The 25333-nt window shown below is 36.6% G+C and overlaps 1 non-coding gene across 1 annotated transcript; it reads right to left on the minus strand.

Annotated features, from left to right (window-relative positions):
- Positions 1-7502: 7502 nt before the first annotated feature.
- LOC130026710 (U6 spliceosomal RNA) lies at positions 7503-7610 on the minus strand. Its single transcript, XR_008792908.1, has one exon. It is a non-coding gene; the product is annotated as a U6 spliceosomal RNA (small nuclear RNA).
- Positions 7611-25333: the final 17723 nt, after the last annotated feature.

The following is a 25333-nucleotide window of genomic DNA, read 5'->3' on the forward strand; positions in this document are numbered from 1 at the left end:
GGAAGAAAAATGGATGTCAGTGCAGAAATCTAAATTTTGAAATCTAATATTTTTCTCAGGAAAGAGAGATGGCAAATATGCCCTGACACGTCTGAAGAGGGTTACAAGAAGTCAATCATAAAGATATTTTTGATGGAGTCTGCATACTAGTAATAAAGAATAGGAATCATGCTTTCCACAAAATTCATTTTATCATAAAAATGAATTTATTCTTTACAACTCCTCCGTGAAGTAAATATGATTACTACCCTCATATTGTAAATGAGGAAACTGAAGAATAGATAAAGTTAATATGCCAGTTCCACAGCTAGGTCACTCATTTCCTGCCTCCATGAGTTCATCATCTCCACAATACACAGATCCAGATCTTTAGCAAGAACTGCTGATTAGTAACTCAACCATTAACACTGAACATCAATAATCAAGGAGACACACCAGAGACTTTGTATTCAAGAAAATGGGAAACAGTGTTCAAACTTTAATGATAATGATTACCTAAAGGACTTTGGAAACATGCAGATTACACATAATTCCCAAACCTGGAAAACCTATTGCCAGAAAAAAAAAATCTCAGGACAGTTATAGTTCACAGATCCACTGGGATATTATTATTGCTAAAGTTTTGAAAACACTAAAAGGGGTGAATGATGAACAGGTCTTTAAAACAGTACCTCACAATAATATTCATGCAAAATTCAACTGTGGCACTTATGTTTCTGTCCCAATCTACTTCTAAAAAAAGTACAAGGTCATGCCAATACTGTTACTCATTGACTAGATTTTGAGAAATAAGGACCTAGGCAATGGTTCATTGAACTAGGAACAGCAGCTCGTCAACTCTTAGTCATTGTTTTGGATTTCTAATAAATCAAAGAGAAATTTCTATATTTCTCTTAACATAATACAGAAGTCCATGCTTATGTTTATAGGTTGTTTGTAACAGGATGAGAGAATTAACAGAAATCTTCCTTTTCAAACAAATATTCTCAAGTGATTGGAGTCTGATGCAGAAAGTTCTTAATCCGATATTGCATTGACAAACCCCAAAATGCTGAGGAAATCAAAGCACTGTAAAGGTGGAAAGGACAGTAGTGCGCCATTATAGAAGCCATTCAATTCCTGGTTTTATCACCCATAACCTGAAGAGAATAATATGAGCCTTTATAGAGTTGTTAGGATAAAATGAGATAAGACATGAAAGTAAAGAACAGCTGAGCCACCCTCTTCAAGGGGTCAAAGGAAATAAGCTATGGATCCAGCAAAGAACCACTTCTGGTCAAAGCAGCAGAAAAGCTTTCCTATATTTTCTTGATTCTTAGGCTATAAAGGCAATTTACAAAATCACTACATTCAGTCTGCCCACTTACAAGCCAGGCAGGACCAATGCCTGTTACAAAATAATAGTATTCTGTCTTCATTTCTTATTTCTTTCTCTCTCTCTCCTCTCTCTTTCTTTCTCTCTCTCTCTCTCACTAATGTATGCTTGATGACATTAAATACATGTATACATATATCTAAATTTTATAGATTCCTTTAAATTGTAAAGACATGTGTAGTATAGTTAACCTTTAAAACAATGCTAATATAGCTTCTACAATATGACATTTTAACAACACCTTTTTAATAATGCACATTCTTAAATGTTAAGCTGATTCATCATATGTTACAATTCCAGTTTTTAAATCTTAAGTTCTACTTAGAATATCAATAGAAGTATGCAAATATACAGAATTTTATTATGGAGTTTTATAAAAATTATGGTGGTCTGCTATTATTATTAATTTAACTCTGCTTGAAAGTTTATTACTTTTTTAAAAGGAGAGGGCATTCTGATGCTTTCCTAGACCATATCTTATTGAATTGAAAAAAAAAATCTTCAAATACTAACTTTCACAGCCTGTAGCAAGGACAAGGCATAGGTCGATGCCTATCACAGAAGCAGTAAAAATATGTGGATTAAAAAGAATATTGACACACTATTTCTTTTGGTGTACTTAGAGGTCTATTAAAATTAGGATTAGGCACACATGAGTGTTACAGTCAAATGAATATAATTTTATGCTTAATTTTATATATTAGCACTTTTGTTGTGAATATGCTTCAGTGTTATCTATTTACTGGATCTTATAAGGTTATAAAGTGAGTTATAAAAGGCAAATCAAACTAGAATATTTGGAAAGAGTGAATCATTATAAAGGGGTCTATAAAATTAGGTCACCTGAGTACTCAGATGACTAAATGAATTTTTCAATTATTAGTTTCGTTATAAACTATCAAATAGACTATTTGTCATGATTCGGCAAAACCTGAAAAGTTATTTCAAGACTCCTTTTTTACATCTGGAACTATGCTCGCTTCAAACTTTAAAGCATTTTTAATTTCTACAATTAAGGCATAAAATTTGAAGATATTTGATAATTGCTAACAGTTGATCAGTCAACCCCAATCTTTTCCACCTAAGAAAATTTAGTGTAAATTTGCATAGATTTGTTTTTTTTAAGTTAAATTGTTTTAGGTTTGGATTATAACCAGAATGTCATAGCACAAGTAGGATTACTAAGAATATTTTAAATGCATTTTTGTTTTCTATCCAGATTCTTTTTACATTGAAGAGAACAAATGCATAGAACCAATAGAGAAATAAAATACGCGTACCACCCTAACTCATTTTTTTTTTTTGGTAAACATCTAGCCATAATTAGTACAAACCACCTAAATTTGAAAACCTGGTTCTTTATGAAACATTTATCTTTATGAAACTTTATGTGCAGACAAAACCTCGCATAGAAATACAACTAGTCAGCAATATACAACTTTAAGAACAAACTCATATTTTGACTAAGTAAGCAACAAAATCTACATATTCATATTCTTAATTTTAGGAGATTTCATACAATAGACCAAAGTTCACTGTAAACTAGAATAACTGATGCTGATTTTTCTTTTTTCGACATTTAAACAAGGTTTGCAGTTACATATTGAAATAACCACATCACCCTAATTTACTTTTTAAGTGGCAAAATGCCAATCTGAGGTAACTCAAGACTCAAATTGATATTCAGAGAGATATTCTGCTCTTGGTTCGCTATATTCACTATACATTAACTATAATATGTGTATACACTAATGCTTTTTTAAAATTTATTTAGAATCTAAAGGTTATCTATTCACATTGATTATAAACACAGGCAATAATCATGTTAGTATGAACACTATGTCTGGGCCATCAAAATAAGACAAAGTTATTTCTATAAGTTATCATACAACTCTTGAACTATGATTTGCATCTATCTCTTTCAAAATTGCATTTATTTAAAACATACTGTTAGAGTTTTGGTGAATAGCATTCTGTTCTAATACAAATTTGTTTTAGAGATTACACTGTCAATATATTTTATGATATAAACATTCTGGGGCTGGAGTGATACAGCGAGTAGGGCTTTTACCTTGAATATGACTGACCAGATTTGATCCCTGGCACTCTACATATGGTTCTGCATGCATTACCAGGAGTAATTTTTGAGTGCAGTCAGGCGTAACTCCTGAGCATCTCAGGGTGTGAACCACAACCACCACCACCCCAAAAAAAAGCCAAAAAACAAAATTTTTTTCCTGGAATTTTTTTTTTAAATGTAGGAGTACTGCTATTTATTCAGCCATTGATTAAGGTGATTGAATTGGGCATGAACTCCACAACTTCAAATGCTTGACCAAAGAAATTCCTGACACATAAAAGGGGTTAGTGCTAATATTTTTAAACAACACACCGATATTCTGCATTTCACATAGTGGATTCCTTGTGTTCCTTTGGTTCTATTACCAATAGCTCAGCTTTTATCGTTCTGCCTCTGAGATAGGTTACATGTATCCTTTTATACTGGATATCCTATATGCCTAAAAATATTTTCTCTTAGAAATAATCATCATGTACTCGCCTTTCTCTGGACTTATTTTTTAAAAAATTCATCTCATTTAAATCTATTCTGGTTTATTTTTAATCACATTCTTCCATAGAATCATGCTTCCTTACTTTAGTATACTAAATATTTTTTAATTTACTTTCTGTCTACCCATGCTTAGAATATGAACTCCGTTGGAACTGAGAGCGTGGCTGTGTGTGGTTGCATTGTATATTTAACTGTATATTTCCTGTTTTGTTCACAATTTTATAAAAAAGGAAGTTGAGTTGTACTCAATTAATTCTTGAAGCGGCACACTTAGCAAAGCTGTGAAGCAGAATCAGTTGCCTCTTCAACTGTGTAGAACCATCTCCCACCCACTTTCCTTCCTTCTGTTGATATTGTTGGGATGATGGGCATTGCACATGTTTGTTTGTAGAAGTCACTGTGGTACAGTGGGAGTAGAAGGGTGCAGTGAGTTTAGTGAGTCAGTAAATCTCAGTTCTTGAAAGGTATTCATCTAATCAGAATAGATAATGGGAAGGCTGGAGGTAAAAAATAACAGCAGGTGAAAGGAAGCCTGAAGCTTTGCACAATTATTTACTTCCAGATGAACTGCAGGATCAGGCAGGGTTTGAACCCCCAGGAAGAGGGCAGAACACAGACAGGGGTCCTTTTTCTTGGTAGGCTGCAGGATTAGACAGGGCTCAGACACTGGGACAGTGACAAGGAATTGGGTACTGGCTCCTCACCCACACGTATGTAGCAGTGAATGCAGACTAGGAAAGCAGGGACAGAAATATGGGGTACAGTCTGAGAGAGAACCAGATACAGGTACAGAGCACAGGGATTTTGGCCCTGTGCACATGACTGTGACCAGAGATTAAGGAAAGATGAGACACCAGGGAAGCACTGGGGAACAGTGAGAAAAGATGACCAACAAAATTATAGACCAGGAAAGCATGATGAGCATAGAGAATGGGACAGGAACAAGAGCAGGCCCTCATGTATTGAAGGTGAGCAGATCGGGAGGGGTAGGACTTAGGAAGTCATACACTGGGTCAGGCATCGTAAAATAGGACAAATGATACTGTACATGGATTAAAGGAGAATCCTGCATACTGACAAGAAATGCAGACCTATCTATTTAAACTGTACAATAAACTCTAACTTATTTTATATATACACATATATTATATATATGTATATTCATATTATATATATATCTATTCATCGATTGCCTCGAGCAGGCCACAGTAACATCTCCTTCGTCCTAGCCCTGAGATTTTTTTTAAAAAGTGCCATATTAAAGGCTCTTTCAGAGTTAGGAGAATGAGACCCTTCATTGTTACATATATATATATATATGTGTGTGTGTGTGTGTGTGTGTGTGTGTGTGTGTATGTATATATATATGTAGCCACTGTAGCACTGTCCTCCCATTGTTCATCGATTTGCTCGAGTGAGCACCAGTAACGTCTCCATTGTGAGAGTTTTTGGAGATTTTTACTGTGTTTGGCATTTCGAATACGCCACAAGGAGCTTGCCAGGCTCTGCTCTGCGGGTCTGTGTTGCATTCACATAAATGGTCACACTCAGTTAGACTGACCACAGGTATTCTGTGTTGCAGTGTTTACCTGGGGTCACTGTGTTGCTCACACAGTGCTTTTGGGGCTGGAGTTTTCCTAGTTGCAGCACTCAGGCATCTTCGTGGGGGTTTACTGGGAGTTGGACGCTTCAGCCGAGGTGCTAATTCAGAACTATGCAGCAGGGACCACAGTTAACTGTGGGGCCAGGGATTACAGTGAGTTTAGGAAACCACACTTAATGCATAACACCCAGGCTTAAACCCACAGTTTAGGGTTTGAGAGATAAAGACCATGGTGATTGTCTTGCACTCTGTAGACCTGGGGTTGATGCTCAGAACCTCATCTGATTCCCCAAAACCCTCCAGCAGTGATCTCTGACTGTAGAACCAGAGGTAAGCCTTCAGAAACACCAGGTGTGATCACAAACAAAACAAAAACAACTCATTTATCTGATAAGTGCAAGGAAAATGTGAGCTATCCCACAGGCCCTAGGAGATAAGCATTTTACACATACTTATGCACATCTATAGAACCAAAGAGTTTGAAGGTTAATGCTATTTCTTTGTTATCTGTTAAACAGAGAGAGTCTATGAAACCTGCATCTTAGAACTGCAACACATTACCACCAATTTGTGCTTCAGAAAAAGGTGCTTTACCACACTTCCACAGTTTTGGACTTTTTGTTTGTTTAATTGGGTTTTGTTTGGTTGGTTTGGTTTGGAGGTTAAATAAAGAGCCCTAAATATTTTACTGTCTTTGTGACCCTATACCATTTTCCTGGAGATAAAAAGTTCCAAGTGCAGTTACTGGCATGATCTCTTCAAAAGATCTAGGAGTGATACTTGCCTCTTAAAACATCAGATTGTTCCCGACTGCTCTTGGTTTAAAGTAACATAACTCTAATCTGCTGTCATCTTAACAAAGCTCATTAGAATGTAATTATATCTTATTAACTTTATCTTATAAGGATATCTTCCACAGAATTTAGGACTAGGATGATTTTATTTTGAGGTTCTTTAATTATTTCCAAATAATGGACAGTGATAGTGACAGTGATGTCAACTTTATAGATATCAAAGTTTTGGAACTGGATAAATTTATTTGGAAGAAACAACTCACCACGAAAGATAAGAAAATATCTGAAATTTTTGCCTATGGAACTAAATTTTGCTATTTTTCTTGCCTGCGGAAGAAGACATTTATTTTCATTTTTAGCTTAAAACTATGGGGAATATGTCTTATTAGAATAGAAGAAAATAGAGGTACTATTAAAATTGAAGAAAATAGAATACAGATAGCATTCATATTAAGAATATCCAAACTATTACATAGCAAAGAGTAAAATAAATAAAGATAAATTGAACGAGGCAAGATTAAGGTCCACATAAGAAATATTTGCTAAGTTTTACAAATGTTGAGCAGTAAAACCTATCTGGTCATACTAAAATTCCATAATAGTAAAAACTACTATTCATTGGTATAGAGATAATGACGTCTGCCACAACTAAAATCAATCTCAATAACAATCCACAAATATAGAAATTATTATCTCTAAAATCTTGGAAAGGGATATATACATGAATTGTTTATGGCAAAACAGTGAGATATTCTAAATTTATTATTTTAACTACAATTTATTGACTCTGCCTTCCATGGTACACTGATATGAATTCTTTAGTTTGTTTTTTATGCTTTTAAAAATATATTTATTTACTTATATTTAATCACCATGAGATACACTAGTACAAAGCTGTTCATGTTTACATTCATACAATGTTCCAACAACCATCTCTCCACCAGTCTATGTTTTCCACCACCAATGTCTCCAGTTTCCCTTCCACCACCCCAAAACCCCCAGTCTGTCGTTGTGGCAAGCACTTCTCTCTCTCTCTCTCTCTCTCTCTCTCTCTCTCTCTCTCCCCCCCCCCCCTTTGGGTCATTATGCATTATGGTTTGCACTACTGAACTACTGATACTAGAGATTACCATGTTTGTTCTTTTACCTATTTTCAGCAAAAATATGGAAGACTTAATGAATTTGTATGCCATCTTTCTGCGTGGGGCCTTGCTAAACTTCACTGTATCAGTTATATCTTAGTATATGTGCTACTGAAGCAAGCACTGGATTCTTCTGTTATAAACGTTTTAAAATGATAGTAATATCCAAAGAGTTGTACGTTTAATCTTTAAGGTTAAAAAGATCAGGGCTGGGTCTCCTCTATCTAGACCCCCAGTTTTCCAGTAGCTTGGCAGCCATACCCACAAACTGCCCCTGGCACCATGAAATCTCATCAAGGGGCAAGATCCAGAGACTATCAAACAACAAAAGCATTTGTCCCTCTCAGAGAGCCCAGTGAGTTAATGAGAGTATCAGGCCTGCATGGCAGAGCCTGACAAGCCACCCCTGGCGTATTCAATATGCCAAAAACAATAACAATAATGGGTCCCATTCCCCTGATCCTGAAAGATCCCCCAGTATGCCACTGGGCTACACTATCATGCAACAGGGATGAATGGAGATGTTACTGGCGCTCGCTTGAGCAAATTGATGAACAATGGGACGACAAGTGTTACAAGTGAATTTATTAAAACTTTTTAGGATAGTCTGATAGGAGAGCAGTTAAATGTACTTATTTACCAGTTAAAGGATACTTATTAGAAGAATAAGTAGTATACTAGCAATTTCAGTGAGATATAAACATACATGCCAAATGTTTTTAAAATGTCCATTTCAATGCTATTTTATTTTTATTTTTTAAGTGCTGTAATTTACAAAGTTATTCTCATTTTCGGGCTTCCAGTATTCCAACTCCTATCCCACCATCAGTGTCAACATGCTGTACCAGGTTCCTTGACTCCATTCCATCCCCCCAGCCAATCTTCTTGACTGACATAATTAAAATGGGTTATTTAAGCTCCCCTGATTAAAGTGTCTTTGGCTCTGTGGTTTAGATATACACACATAGCACACCTCTATATCACTGATGTGCCAAAGGCCCCTGCCCTTGACCCTGGTATCACCAGCCCATCTCTATTTTTTTTTGGATAGAGATATGTATTTTATTTATTTATTTATTTATTTTTAATTTTTAATTTTTATTAGTGAGACACCATACGGTACAGTTGTAGACTTACAAATTTTGTGCTTGGGTTTCATTATACAATGATTAAGTACCCATCCCTCCACCAGTACCCATTTCGCACCAACACAGATCCCAGTATCCCTCCCACCCCCCATGCCCCCATCCCACCCTGACTCTGTGGCAGGGCATTCCCCTCTGTTCTCTCTCTCCTTTTGGGTGTTGTGGTTTGCAAAAGAGGCAATGAGTGGCAATCATGTTTGGTCTATAGTCTACTTTCAGCATGCTTCTCCCATCCTGGGAGGATCCTCCCAACACAGTTTATTTGGTGCTCTTTTCTCCATCTGAGCTTCCTTTTCCCCTAGCATGTGTGACTGGCCTGCAAGCCATGGAGCAAAATTCCTGATACTAATCTCAGTCATTCTTGGGTGTTAGTCTCCTATTTTGTTACTTTATGTTCCCCAGATGAATGCAATCTTTCTATGTCTATCCCTCTCTTTCTGACTCATTTCACTTAACATGATACTTTCCATGTAGTACCACTTGTATGTAAAATACATAACTTCATCTTTTCTAACCGCTACATAGTACTCCATTGTGTAGATGTACCAAAGTTTCTTTAACCAGTTATCTGTTCTCTGGCACTCAGGTTTTTTCCAGATTCTGGCCATTGTAAAGAGTGCTGCAATGAACAAACAAGTGCAGATGTCACTTCGACTATACTTTTTTGCTTCTCTGGGATATATTCCCAGGAGTGGTATTGCTGGGTCAAATGGGAGTTCAATTTCTAATATTTGGAGAATCGTCCATACTGTTTTCCAAAAGGGCTGAACCAGTCGGCATTCCCACCAACAGTAAAGGAGGATCCCTTTCTTGCCACATCCATGCCAGCACTAGTTGCTTTTCTTCTTGTGGATGTGGGTATCTCTTTTTATCTCTTTTATTCTCACTGATTTATTTCTTTCCCTTTCCTTTCCATTTCTGTAATCCAGAATAATGGGTAATCCAAGATGAGTCCTCTTTTTTTTTTTCAATACTTAGTGAGAGTACCTTATAAGGTACTAGAACTGATTATAAGGAGAATTCACAACAACCTGCACAAACATTCAATGATAATAAAATAAACTTTACAAATAACTCTAGAGAGTATTTATTCCAATAAAAATTCTTTAATATAAAATATAATAGCATTGTACACTAAGTAGCATAGCCACAACAGAGATTCAAACATATCATTAAATATAAATAAACTGAAATTTATTTAATATCTAAATTTATTACTGTAATCTTATACTTCAAAACAACAACAAACACACACACATATGCACACATGCACACACAGTTTTTTATATACCAAAGATTGGGCTGATTAATTTGCTGTCACTATTATATAAAATTTTCTTCTGGTAATAATATCACAAGGAAAGCAATAAATAGAGAAATAATAATGCTATCACAGCTCAGGTGAATTATTACTGAAAGTTCATATACTTTTTCTAAGTATTCAATAATTTAATCTTCAATGGCTACTATGACATGTAATATTATCACCATTTATTTGGTCAGAAAATTGGAGTGAATAAAGTCAATTAGTTAGACAAAGTACAGAAAACCTAATTCAGATCAGGTCTCTCTAAGTATAAAATTTAGGCTGTAATTATTAAGTAACAAAACTGAGCATATATTATATCAATATACTGTGATACATGCCAATCAGAATGCATGATTTTAGATATATAGACAATAAAAACAACTATTATTAAATATGTTAGTTTTTTGACATTCATATAGCTTTAAATTACCATAAATGATCAGATATATTTTTTAAAAATTGTCTTAAAACAAAATACAAGGGAAATCCATACAAATTCAATGTGATCCCTATAATGATACCCATGACATTCTTCAAAGAAATGGAGCAAACACTCCTGAAATTCATATGGAACAATAAGCCCCCACGAATAGCTAAAGCAATTCTTGGGAAACAGAAAATGGGAAGAATCAACCTCCCTAACTTCAAACTCTACTACAAAGCAGTAATAATTAAAACAGCATGGTACTGGAACAAAGGCAGAGCTGCAGACCAATGGAACAGGGTTGAATATACTGACATCTCCCCTCGAACATATGATCATCTAATCTTTGATAAAGGAGCAAGAAATGTGAAGTGGAGTAAGTAAAGCTTCTTTAACAAATTGTGCTGGCAAAACTAAACAGCAATGTGCAAAAAAATGGGCTCAGATCTCTGCCTAACACCATGTAAAAAAGTAAGATCAAAATGGATTAAAGAACTCAACATCAGACCAGAATCCATAAGGTACATTGAGGACAATGGTATCTTCAAAGATGTCATGCCACTGGCCAAGCAAGTGAAAACAGAGATAGGCAAATGGGACTATCTTAAACTAAGAAGCTTCTGCACCTCAAGAGAAACAATGACCAAAATACAAAGACAGTCTACAGAATGGGAAAGGATATTTGCCGAATACACATCTGACAAGGGGTTGATATCAAAGATATACAAAGTACTGGTTGAATTCCACAAGAAGAAAACATCCAACACCATAAAAAATGGGGTGATGAAATGAACAGAAACTTTCATAAAGAAGAAATACGAATGGCTAATAGGCACATGAGAAAATGCTCTACATCATTACTCATCAGGGAGATGTAGATTAAAACCACAATGAGATATTCTCTCACATCACAGAGATTGGCCCACATCCAAAAGAACAAAAGCAACTGGTGCTGGTGTGGATGAAGTGAGAAAGGGACCCTCCTTCACTACTGGTGGGAGTGCCGACTTGTTCAGCCCTTTTGGAAAACAGTATGGACGATTCTCAAAAAATTAGAGATTGAGCTCCCAATTGACCCAGCAATACCACTCCTGGGAATATATCCCAGAGAAGCAAAAAAGTATAGTTGAAGTGACATCTGCACTTGTCTGATCATTGCAGCCCTCTTTACAATAGCCAGAATCTGGATAAAACCTGAGTGCCCAGGAACAGACGAGTGGTTAAAGAAACTTTGATGTATCTACACAATGGAGTATTATGTAGCTGAAAAAAGATGAAGTCATGAAATTTACATACAATTGGTACTACATGGAAAGTATCATGCTAAGCGAAATGAGTCAGAAAGAGAGGGATAGACATAGAAAGATTGCATTCATCTGGGGAACATAAAGTAACAAAATAGGAGACTAACACTCAAGAATGACTGAGATTACTATTAGGAATTTTGCTCCATGGCTTGGAGGCCATTCACACATGCTAGGGGAAAAGGAAGCTCAGATGGATAAAAGAGCACCAAATAAAGGGTGTTGTGAGCATCCTCCCAAGGGGGTGGGAGAAGCATGCTGAAAGTAGACCGAACATAATTGCCACTCAATGCCTCTTTTGCAAACCACAGTATCCAAAAGGAGAGAGAGAACAGAGGGGAATGCCCTGCCACAGAAGCAGGGTGGGATGAGGGCAGGGGGGTGGGAGGGATACTGGGATCCGTAGTGGTGAAAAATGGGCACTGGTAGAGGGATGGGTACTTAACTATTGTATAATTGAAACCCAAGCACAAAAATTTGTAAGTCTTCAACTGTATGTCTTGTTTAGTCACTAATAAAAATTTAAAAATATATACATATAAGGAAAATCCACAGTGAAATAATAAGCTTTCATCAACCAATACCAATTTAGTAAACACAGATTATCCCTTGAGTGGAGGATTTTCTCTGAGATATTTATCTTAAAGAATATTTCCAGAACCTAAGCAATCCATATTCCCTTCTTGTAAGTCCCTTCCAATTGTTTCTACTGTTTAAAAAAATAATAAAAAAAAAAAGTAAGTGAACTCTTAGAGAAACAGGAGAGGCAAAATAGATTATTTTCCAGTCAACAGTTAGAGTCCTCGATATATTTGATAAAATATTTTGATATATTTATTAAGTAAATTGGGCTACAGAATTCTATTATGGTTTGTATCAAATAGAATATTCTAAGGCATTAAATGTATCTTAAACATATTTTAATTTTTATAAAAGTTTTAATTAGTAGTATTAAATGATCAGAAAGTATTATAGATAATGGTTTTGGTTATTGGTGAAATTCAACTCAGCACCCACTGAGTTATAAAATATGGTACATTGATAGAGACTTGTTTTAAATTATCTTTGCTTAGCTGAGTAATTGAAAGGAGTGGTGATATAGATAATTCTAAATATTGAATGATTCCAAAATCATTTAAAGTTGGCTCTAGGTTATATTGTAATTTGGAAACAAATTTACTTCCTAATTACATTTTGTTAGGCTAAAGTTAAAGCAGGCATATATTATTAAATAAGTAGTAATAGTGGTCAAAATTGATCTCACGCATATGTGACATGTAATAAAATAAGGAAAGGGGATAGACCGTCATCAATAAAAACAAACCTTTGGACTCTGAAAACAGAACTAAGGTTACCAAGTGGTAAGGGATGTTGACCGTAGGGAGAACTTAATGCAAAGAGAATGTAGAAGGTTCTAGAACTTTGATGGTGCGGAGGTACACTTTGTATCCCCAAAGTGTGAAAACTTGAAAATATTACAAACCATGTTGCCTCAATAATAATTTTTTGAAATGGTATGACTAAACAGGACATCCTAGATTGAGTGGTAATAACAATAAAAGCAACCATAGAGGCATGAGAAAATTTAGAACCTCTTTAACAATATCTAATTTATGACATCAGATTGACTTAGCTCTGGCATATCATTAATTCCTATGTTATGGTGGATGGCAAGGAAAATTTACTTCACATATGCACATATATACAAAAGTTCAATGTTTACTTCATGAGCAATAAATCCAAAATTTAGGAATTAAGTCTTATTCAGTATTCAAGCTGACCTAACCTTTATATATTATTGATGGCAGTGGGAACTTCAAAGATTTTTTTCCTCTGTAGTCATAAACACTGAGTAAAGGTGATGTATGGCTTTTTCTACCCTGCCTCCTAAAACAGGCCTCATTTTCACTTTGTCCTCTATGTCCTAACCCTCCTGAAACAGGAACTTCTATAACAAAATCTCAAGGTAAGTCTGAGACTGGGTATATTTGTCAAGTGTGAATTGTTTGTCACACAGTTATTTGTGTACCTCAAAGTATACAAATTTTGCACTATTGTTGATTGAATGTCTAAAAGAGTTATAAATTTACAAGGCTGATATATACCAAGTATTTAGTTAGAGTTAGTTCATGTTACAACTGTTTCTACATATTGTCAATGATAAAAACTTCAAAAGAGTAGACACAGCTTTGGCCTGGAATAAAGGTGTTGATCATATTTAACATCAAACACTTAACATGGGAATGGAGAAATAATTCGAAAACATATGGGTCTCATTTTTATATAGTAAATGTTAACAGTTTGGGGTTTAACATACAAAGTTAGTTCACCTTAGACCACCAACATCCTTATGTTATTTCAAGTTAAACTCTTTTTCCATATCTTTCTTGGAATTCTGTTTATAATCTAAGATAAGGATTTGTTTTTTAGCACTATTTAGCACTGTCCTCCTGTTCATCGATTTGCTCGAGCAGGCACCAGTAATGTCTCCATTGTGATCGTTGCTTTTCTCCTCTATGTGCCATAGATAAATGCAATTATTTTGTATTTCTCCTTCTCCCTCTGACTTGTTTCACTTAAATGACATCCTTGATGTAATCTGAGCTACAATTAAATTAAAAGTGTTAAATTTACTAATCCATTATATGTGTTATTTTTTAAGGATGCTAGGTTGTTGGCTGTAGCACTGTAGCACTGTCCTCCCACTGTTGATGGATTTGCCTGAGCAGGCACCAGTAATGTCTCCATTGTGGGACTGGTTACTGTTTTTGGCATATTGAATATGCCGTGGGGAGCTTGCCAGGCCTTGCCTGGGCAGGATACTCTTGGTAGTTTGCTGGGCTCTCCGAGAGGGGCGGAGGAATCGAACCTGGTTCAGCCGCATGCAAGGCAAATGCCCTACCTGCTGTGCTATCGCTCCACCCCACAGAAATCTTGTCTACTTATCAATATTCATTACAATATTATATTATGTATTATTTTATGGGCTGGAGCAATAGCACAGCGGTAGAGTGTTTGCCTTGTGCAGTTGGCCGGGTTCGATTCCTCCGCCCCTCTCAGAGATGCTGGCAAGCTACCGAGAGTATCCCACCTGCATGGTAAAGCCTGGCAAGCTACCCGTCACATATTCGATATGCCAAACACAGTAACAACAAGTCTCACAATGGAGACGTTACTGGACCCACTTGAGCAAATTAATGAAAACAGGAGGACAGTGCTACAGTGCTACAGTATTATTCCATGAATGTACAATTTTAATAATTTAGTGAATTAACTCTTAATTTGATTAGTCAAAATGAATTTCTTTAAATAATTATCTTATGTTCATTTTTAAATGATCCAAGTGATGTATTTTAAATACTTAAATAATAACAAAATATATGTTTTTTTTAAAGTACACATACATTTAAATATTCCAACAGGAAAATAATTAAATACAACATTTTTAAACTATAGACGGAGCTTTAATCTTGGAAAATGTAAAATTTTATAAAATGGAATGGCTAGTTTCAGTGGAAGATTTTGAGAGAGGATATTAAACAGTTGTGCACAATAGAGAAGAGGAAATCTAACAGTCTTATCGTCAGAACTGGTCTGAGAAGGGATTAAAAAAAATTCCTGGATTTGAGAGGAAAATATTAAGATAAATAGGAGCAGAGAAGAATGATCAGAGAACAGAGTGAGTTGTTGATTAAATGAGCACCATAATTACATACCTCTGAGCCCTAATTTATTTCTAAGGATCATCTCTGCTCTCATAATATTATGTAGTTTTTTATACATAGGTACCCTACTTATATAGACCTCGGCTCCAGAAAATTTGGATGACTTCCTGGCAGAGATAACCTTGTTCCCAAGAAGAACAGACTACATTCCACAATCACTGTAGCACTGTAGCACTGTCCTCCCATTGTTTATCGATTTTGCTTGAGCGGGCACCAGTAATGTCTCACAACAAATTGTGAAATTTGTTGTTATTGTTTTTGGCATATCGAGTACATCACGAGTAGCTTGCCAGGCTTTGCCATGTGGGCGAGAAACTCTCAGTAGCTTGCCAGGCTTTCCGAGAGGGGCAGAGGAATTGAACCCCAGTCGGCCAGGTACAAGGCAAACACCCTACCTGCTGTGCTATGGCTCCAGCCTACATTACACAATCACCCACTTTAATTTGGTGTTTGATGTACTCATAGAAGTTAGCTTAACTAGCCTTTAACCTTCTAATAAAATCAGGTATTGAAAGTGGACCCATTTATCTATGTAGTTTTTCTTAAAGCTTTAAAATTACTCAACTACAGTAGTTTTAATTCAACATTGAGTCCATCAAAGAGTGTCACTGTCACTGTCCTCCCATCGTTCATCGATTTGCTCTAGCGGACTCAGTAACATTGAGAGACTTGTTACTGTGTTTGGCATATTGAATATGACACAGGTAGCTTGCCAGGCTTTGCCGTGCAGGTGATACTCTTGGTAGCTTGTTGGGCTCTCCGAGAGGGGTGGAGAAATTGAACCCAGTTGGCCTTGTTGGCTGCATGCAAGGCAAATGTCCTACCTGCTGTGCTATATTTCAAGTCAATTTAGAAGTTACTAGATGTCAATGGCCAACCAAAGCATATGTGAATTTGTTTGCCTAAAGTCAATGGATTGTTAAGAAAAAAATAATAAAAAGCAACCCCAAATATTCTTTTCATAGATACCAGGCTAAAATTAATTTATATATTGAATATTAGAATATCAATTAAATCTCAATGAATTTTATTGAAATATTTTAGATTAAATGATATGTTTCTGAGGAGCTAAAGTTTCTGACAACTTCCTTACAAATTCTGCATCCATAACATAGCTATAGTTAGCAATTATAAAATAAGACATGACTCCAGCTAGGTATTTTCCCCTATAGGGAGTCCGAGAGATAGCCTAAAGTCCCACTGCCACAGTCATGACTTAAATCACATTGGCACTCACCCATCACCTACCTACACATCACCTGGAAGTCAGCTACCTATAGGGACAGCAGAGCAGTTGTAAAGTGGAACCTTCTGCTGGAGAGAATTTTCTTTGCTGAAGGCAGTCTAACAGCCGCAGTTTACAGGGCTTTCTGGCAGGTATCAAACTGGCAGGGCTGCCTTGAGCAGCACTCGTTAACACATAAGCTTGCTTAAGTTAGACATTTGCTGACATGGTTGTCTGCATGTTTCCTGAATCCCAGGAGTAGCACAAAACTCAAACACCTGGTCTGTGTAAAGCATAGTAAAAGCCTGGACATTTAGCGCAACAGGAGAGGCAAGTCCCATAGGAGATTATCGCTACGAGTCCTCAGTAAAAGAAATTTACTGAGGAAAGGTATTCAGAGAACTGGAGCTTGGAAGTGTATGGACCTCTCTGCGTTTTATATTTGTCTCTAGAACATTCGCCACCTTTAGACTAAATAGACTTTAATCATAAAAATCACCTATATGATTCATGAGTGCTTAGCTAGCATGTGTGAGTTTGTAAAGAAATCACTCACATTTATTACTAGACTGTCAGTATAGTTCTTTTGCATTTCTCACTGCAATAATCTCTACTCACACTCTCATATCACAATAGGCAGAATTAAAATAAAAATCTGCCTTTCCTATTGAAAGCAAAAACACAATGAAGGATTATCTTAGTAGCAACCCTTTATTGAATTCTCAAAACTTTTCTCCCAATTATTCTCTGTGATCTCCATTCCTGCCACTAATGCAGCACCCTGTTAGATGACCACTGTCAAAGGGACTTGTAGAAAGGGAAACAGCAACTCATCTAGAGTTTAATAAAATGAGAGCACACATGGGCAGATCAAGGAAAGGACATTATGCTTTTTGGAGGGCAGGAATGAAGATAAGTGACCTAATGCCTAAGTTGGAACAGTGAATGTGTCTTCCCTCAGAGTAATATTCATATGGTTGGCTTCTGCAGCTTTGCCAGTGCTATATTAGAATTACAATTGGATTTAAGCAAGTATACAAGAAATTGAAAGCAACATAATTCCTTAGGACATAGCCGCTGTGACTCAAAGTCCTAGGAGGTATCTGGTGAATGTGGATTTAAATGATATCCATGGTATTAGGAGCACCTCATTAAAACACCTTGTTTGACAATACGGGACTGGAGTTATTTAGGTTTGAATGTGGTGTGGAAAACAGAATGAAAGATTGTTTCAAATAACAACTATAAATACAAATGTAGCCAAACTGAACTTCAAACGCTGGTCAAGTTTACTAAAACCCATTCATTCATTTGAAGAAATAAGGACCCTCTGCTTACTGACAAAGGATGTTTAGAAAGAAAATTTGGCCAAGGACCGAGAGCTGGTTGCAAAAAGGAAGAATTTTTATAAAAACAACTCCTGTGTTTGCTTCTTGTTTGGTCACAGTAAGGAATAGATTTATCTTTTGTTTGTTTGGGGCTACACCTCACAATGTTCAGGGTTTTCTCCTAGCTCTGTGCTTTGCGATCACTCCTGGCTGGGCTCAGAAGACAATATGGCGTTCTGGGAGATCAAATCCAGTTTGATGATGTTCACGATAAGGGCCCTATACACTGAACTATCTCTCTGGCCCCCAGATGCATTTATCTTAAAGTAGGAGGACTCTAGAAAAAAAACTAAATCAAAATAACACATCACAGAGTTCAGTCATAACTTGTTATATCATTCATTATACCACACACAGGTTTTTAATATTATAAGCTAGGTGAAATTATTATTTTAATAAGAATTAATTATTATCTATTAATAAAAGTATTACTCCATGTTATAATTTTTAAATGTATAAATATTTGTGCACCTAAGTATTGCTACTTAAAGTTTACCACATAGCTAAACGCAGCCAGCAAGAAAAGCCTGGGCTGTAGTACAAATAGCATATTCACCTCATATCTGTTTCTTGTAGCTCAGATTTGCCAAATGTTCTGACTTGGAAACGCACAGATTTTTAAAACTTTGTACAGACTTTTAGAGACCAGTTGTAGTTACTGGTTTTGGCATATCGAATACACAGCGGATAGCTTGGCAGGCTCTTCCGTGCGGGCGGAATACTCTCGGTAGCTTGCCAGTCTTTCCGAGAGGTATAGGGGCTTTTGGGGTGACCTCTAATCACCCTTGTAGGTGTTACCATATTTGAACCCTATCAAATATGGTACGACAATTCCAGAAGATGGGTATTTAGTGTCTTATGATGTGTTGCGCGGCCGCTTGCGGCCGCGTGGGTCCGGAAAGCGTCCTGGAGTGTGGCGACGGCTGGGTAGTGGAAGTAGTGTCGAGAGTGGAAATTTTTAAAAGTCTGTACACTTAAATCACTTAAGTTAAGTGATTAAGTGATTTAAGTGTACAGACTTTTAAAATTGTGGGTTCTTATTCTTTGGATACACAGTTTCATGATATGTCTTTCCCTAAAATTCTTTCTGTATTGGGGCATTTGGGTCACACCCAAACATTCACAGGGCTTACTCCAGTCTCTGTACTCATTGATCACTTTTGCAGTAGCTCAGGGAACCATATGTGGTGCCAGGGATTGAATCTGACTCAATCATGAATAAGGCAGGTCTCCACCCAGTGTGCTATCTTTTGAAACTCTATAATACTTAAAAAAAATCATATTATATATAAACCCACTTCCTCTATAATTTCACGAAAATTATAGATTGTAATTTTTGCTTATTAAAATGTTAAAATTTTAAAGTGTCAAAATATTTTCACCATAATCATTATTGGCGAGGCTGTAACAATAGAATCATCTGTGCTTTAGAGTAGTCTGCACTCAGCAGTATATTGACCCAAAATACTTGATTATTTATAATCTCTTTTTTCAGAGTACATGGTTTTGCAGAAATTTCTTGCCAGTGTTCAAGAGTAGCAAGTATATCTATTGGAGTACTAAGCAAGGGAGTAACAATCTGTAGACAATGGTGTCAATAGAGCACTCTGATCTTAAAAAAAAAAAAAAGAATGTGTAAAGGAATAAAAGACTCTAGCGAGAGGCTACAAAATCACATTTCATGGAAGGAAAGGAGAGGCGCAACAAAACAAAACTGAACAATTATCACTGGCACATGTTAACTTATCTTTTTTCTTATTCCTTCCATCATAATTGCTTATGGTGTTTTCTCATACCAGCCTGACTAGAATGTACAAACAATATTGTACACGGTTAGCCTCTGCTTTGGTCCTGGGATTGTGGAGATTAGGTAGCTGAGGGTAGTCAGACTTTCTATATAATAAATATTGCAAACTCTAAGTAACACGTTCTCTTCAAAAGAAACATAGTGTATGTATCTTGTGTTTTATTTGAGGAAGAGAGAAACTAAAAGAGATTATGTTCAGGAGAACATAGAGTGCAAATGATTGCTCCATAGTCTTTACTCCTCACTGAAACGATTTATACCCTCACTATGTTGCTGTATTTCTTGTTAGCCACACATAATAGTATATGCTAAGCTCTGTAAATACTAGCATAGCTGTATTCTACTCTGGTGGTAATGGAACCTTTAATGTATATGATGTCAGAAATACTGGCATGAAGACCTATTTCCTAAATAGAATTCTCATGTTTATAATGGCTCCAACACATTTCAAGGATGACTTCCTATTATCTTAAGTTAAAGTAGTAAGTTAACAAATGTTTCATATTTTTCAGGGCTTAGTCCTGGCACTGCATTCAGGAATCATATCTAACAATGATTCAAATAAAATTCTCTAAATGGTTTTAATATATTTTACTCACCCTATAGCCACAGGGCTGGAGCGATAGCACAGCGGTAGGGTGTTTCCTTGCACGCAGCCAACATGGCCAACCCGAGTTCGATTCCTCTGCCCCTCTCGGAGAGCCCGGCAAGCTACCAAGAGTATCTCGCCCGCACGGCAGAGCCTGGCAAGCTCCCCGTGACGTATTCGATATGCCAAACACAGTAACAACAAAATCTCCAATGGAGACGTTACTGGGCCCGCTCGAGCAAATCGATGAACAACGGGAGGGCCTTTACCTTATATCCACAGAGCAGTGATTTTTGAGAGCAAGAAAGGTATATAATAAATAAATAATTAGAGGTTTTGAAAGCAACAAAGGTTTTGAAAGCTCAGGGAGTAGTAGTGTATGGCTTGCATGCACAAGGCTCTGAGTTTGATTTTTGGCACCACATTCCCAACCAACCCCCAGCACCACTACGTATAGCCCTGGGGAACCCAGTCACACTGGACCTGAACAGCTGTAACCATTACTGAGTCCAAGAATGGGCCATGTGAGTCCTAGGTGGCTGACATTGCCGGCTCCCTGGGCACTGCTTGGAGACCCCCCAAACCCCAAAAGGAACAGAGTTTTTAAAATCAAGGTTGCCATCTCAGTTTTCCCATCACAGTGTATTAATTTAATAAACTTGAGCAAGTAGGGCATAGTTTGACAGGAATGGAAACTTAATACTGTATAATTATTTATTAATTAAAAACATTGATCATACTTATTACTCCCTCTTTTCTCTATCATTCTATGATTATTAATTAAATATTGTACAAATTTTACAAGTTGCATCTATAGAGTCATTAGCTTCCTCATTCTCACTGAGGCCACCTTCGATCTGCCCTCATTCTTTTAATTCTACACTGATGCATGAATATGTTTAGATCACTTAGTTCTCTTTGGTTAACTTGATTTTTTTTTATAAAAATTTTTTTTAATAGTGAGACATCATGAGGTACAGTTGCAGACTTACACATTTTTGTGCTTGGGTTTCACTTATACAATGATCAAATACCCATCCCTCCACCAGTGCCCATTTCCCACCACCACGGATCCCAGTATCCCTCCCACTCCCCATCCCCCCCACCCCACCTGCCTCTGCGGCAGGGCATTCCCTTTTGTTCTCTCTCTCTTATTGAGTGTTGTGGTTTGCAAAAGAGGGAAAGTGTGACAATCATGTTTAGTCTATAGTCTACCTTCCGCATGCTTCTCCCATCCTGGGAGGATCCTCCCAACACCTTTATTTGGTGTTCCCTTCTTTATCTGAGCTCCCTTTACCCCTAGTATGTGTGGTTGGCCTCCAAGCCATGGAGTAAAATTCCTGGTATTAATCTCGGCCATTCTTGGGTAGTTAATTTGATTTTTTAGGTTAATCTTTTGAAGTTGAAATTTTCAATCTCTGTTCCAGGGATTCCTAAAATTCCATGTGACTGTGACAGAAATCAGTGGAGTAAGGTAGAGTTCACTTCTTACCACAACCAAAGATGCTCTGTTATTTACATGGTTTATATAATGTACTTTCAACCTTGGGCTGAGCAATAGCACAGCAGGTAGGGCGTTTGCCTTGCAAGCAGCCGACCAGGCCAACCCATGTTTGACTCCTCCACCCCTCTGGGAGAGCCCGGCAAGCTACCAAGAGTGTCTTGCCCACATGGCAAAGCCTGGCAAGCTACCCGTGACATATTCAATATGCCAAACACAGTAACAACAAGTCTCACAATGGAGACCTTACTGGGCCTGCTCGAGCAAATTGATGAACAACCGGAAGACAGTGCTGTCACAGAAATCAGTGGAGAAATGTAGAGTTCACTTCTTACCACAATCAAATATTCTCTGATATTTACATGGTTTATATAATGTACTTTCAACATTGGGCTGGAGTGATAGCACAGCAGGTAGGATGTTTGCCTTGCATGAGGCCAATCTGGGTTTGATTCTTCTGTCCTTCTCGGAGAGCCCGGCAAGCTACAGAGAGTATCCCGCCCATATGGCAGAGCATGGCAAGCTCCCCGTGGAGTATTCAATATGCCATTATCAGTAACAACAAGTCTCACAGTAGAGACATTACTGGTGCCCGCACAAGAAAATAGATGAACAACAGGAGGACAGTGCTACAGTGCTACAATGCTACTTTCAACATCTGTTGGAGAAAGTACTTGCTGCCTCAGGTAAATTTGAAAAAGCACTAGTGTTAGATATCTCCGGGATATATTATGATTTCTTTAACCTCCAGATTTCCCTCTTTTTGGTCCCAATTTTCAGTCTAGTGTATTTTGCAACGTCTTTATATTTATTGATTTTTTAAATTTATTTATTTATTTATTTATTTATTTATTTTTGAGTGGGTTTTGAGTCACGCCCAGTGATGTCCAGGGCTTACGTTTGGCTCTGCATTCTGGAATCACTCTGGGGACTCTATGGGGTTCTGGACATCAAGTCCAGGTTGGCAAACATCCTACCTGTTGTACTATCTCTCCAGCTCCAACTTCTTTCTATTTAGACTCAGTCCAAATGATTTGTTTACTGAGCTTTGGTATAAATTAAATTAAGTACCCTTAAAATTCTTATGCTGAAGTTCTACCTCCACTACTTGAGAATGTGACATATTAAGAAAGGGTGTGGCTGTAAATATAAATAGTTAAGATTGGGTCATTCTGAAATGGTTGATGTTCAATAGAACTGATATTCTTAAAAGAAATTTTGGACACACAAATGCATAGAGAAAATGTGTAGAGAGGAAGGCAGAGACCGTGGTGATACAGACAGCCAAGGCTAAGGAGTATCGAAGATTCCAGCAAACCACCAATTATTGAAAAGAAGCACAAAACAAATTTCTCCCTTAAATTCTTGAAAGGAACTGAAATTGCTGAAATCTTGATCTCAGATGTATAGTGACCATGGGACAACAGATTTCTGTTGGGTAAGCCTCCCACAATGGCTTGACATAAAAACAAACTAATGCAATTTTTTAAACACACAAATCACATTTTCATCTACATGCTTTTCCTCCCTCTATAATTATTTCTTATTATTGATTCATTATTCCTTAAATTGTGTGCTTGCATTGTACAAGTTTTGCCACCTTATCAAAGTGGTTTTTAGCTGCCATTGCTTTTTCTTGCTTATTTATTTTTTTAAAATAGCTAATAGTAATTGATAGGCATCATAAACAGTTTGAGAAAAAATATACCCCCCTCCTTTCGTAGTACGAGCTTCGGCCTTACTCACTTACAAATAACATTGATATCTTTTTAAATTGATATGCTTCAAGGTATATTCAGATTTACATTTTATGTGTATAGCTTTAGATTTCACATTCAGTAGTTCTTCATTCTCTGATAAAATTTAATTTTATTAAACTAGCACTTTAAAGTCTTATACAAACTGATAAAAATAAATATTTCAGTTTATTCTTCTGTACTGTACAAATTACATTCTAGTTCAGCCAATCTATGTCATAACAATTCAAATATTTGAGTTTTCCATCTTAGTGTCAGAAGTGTTTTCAGAGTTTTTTCCTCCACATGAAATAACATATTTGTTTATACTATCAAATTAATGCCTATTCTTAGTTAAACTTGCTTTTTTATCAATGTTTCCATATTAGCAGAGGTTTGATTTATCCTTTTTAATAGCAATGACTACATGCTGTGTCTATATTGTTTATTTAACTGTGTTTTCTGCAGTCAAGTATCAGTGTCCCTCTGACATTACAAAACTCAGTGCACAGTCCCTAGGTATCAGCCAAATACTTGTAGAAATGTGCATTTGTCTGCAAAGATCTGTGTTCTGTATTTACACAGTTCTAAAACAGAAAACACTACTCAGTGGATGTCAATAAAAATATCTATTAAATATTATAATTGGTAGAAGTTACTATATTTAACTGATACAAGTACACGTCATAATACTCTGAACAAGAAGTTTTACACTGAAGACACTTTTTAAAGAAGAGCAAAAAAAGAACCACAGAGAACAGATATATCATCCTTTTGGGCACAAATCAGACTTGAGGTACGCAGAGGAGTAGGAAATTGAAGCAATCTTGGAAAGAAGTCTTCTAGACCTTCCTCTATAAAAGACTGTACAAAATAGGTCAGCACTTCTTAGAAAAGTGGAGACTGAGATCACAGAATGTTCAGGAAAGAAAGGAAAGAATAGATCCCTTAAAGCTCTATAAGATAGCCTTTAAATACAAGGAACAGAAAGGAAAGGGTGATGTTAAAGTCAGAGAGCCGATAATAAGAACAAGAAAAATTGTGTGTAGAGACGGGACTGCAGAGAAGCTTGAAGACTTGCTGTGCTGTTTAGGGAAAAAGTGAGAGTAGGAATGAATCCAGTTTCTAAGAAGAAACTGTCGCTGTGTTTTCACTTTGGTCATTTGGTGTTAGTTTCTATTAATGTTTAAAGAGTCTAAACTGTGAGGTAAAAGATAATTGGGCTCATTTCCAAGTTCTGACCCTTCGGAGTTAGATGACCTGAAATAACCTGCATGCATTTTTCTGTGTACAATAGGAATAATAGCAGTGCCTGTCTCAAACATTTCCAAAAGGAAAAAAAAAGAGCATTTAACCCCTTAGCAGAAAATATGTATTGCTCTGTGCTCAATAAATAATAAGTAGTGTTTTAATTTTTAAAAGATATTAAGCTTTAGTATTAGGATATGGTTCAGTTGTGGAGCACATTTCTGGCATGTATGAGACCCTAAGTTCCAGTATACTATGAATACACACACACACACACACACACACACACACACAAACCCACACATGATTTTACGTTTAAGAGTCTTCTTTTGCCTTGGGGCTACATCCAGCATGCTTAGGGTGTGCTCCTGGCTTTGTGCTCAGGAGTTACTTCTTGAAGAGCACAGGGAACCATATGGTTGGCACATGCAAGGTTAATGCCTGAC

This window comes from Sorex fumeus, unplaced genomic scaffold (genome assembly GCF_029834395.1).
Source record: "Sorex fumeus unplaced genomic scaffold, SorFum_2.1 ptg000034l, whole genome shotgun sequence".
NCBI classification, from domain to species: domain Eukaryota; kingdom Metazoa; phylum Chordata; class Mammalia; order Eulipotyphla; family Soricidae; genus Sorex; species Sorex fumeus.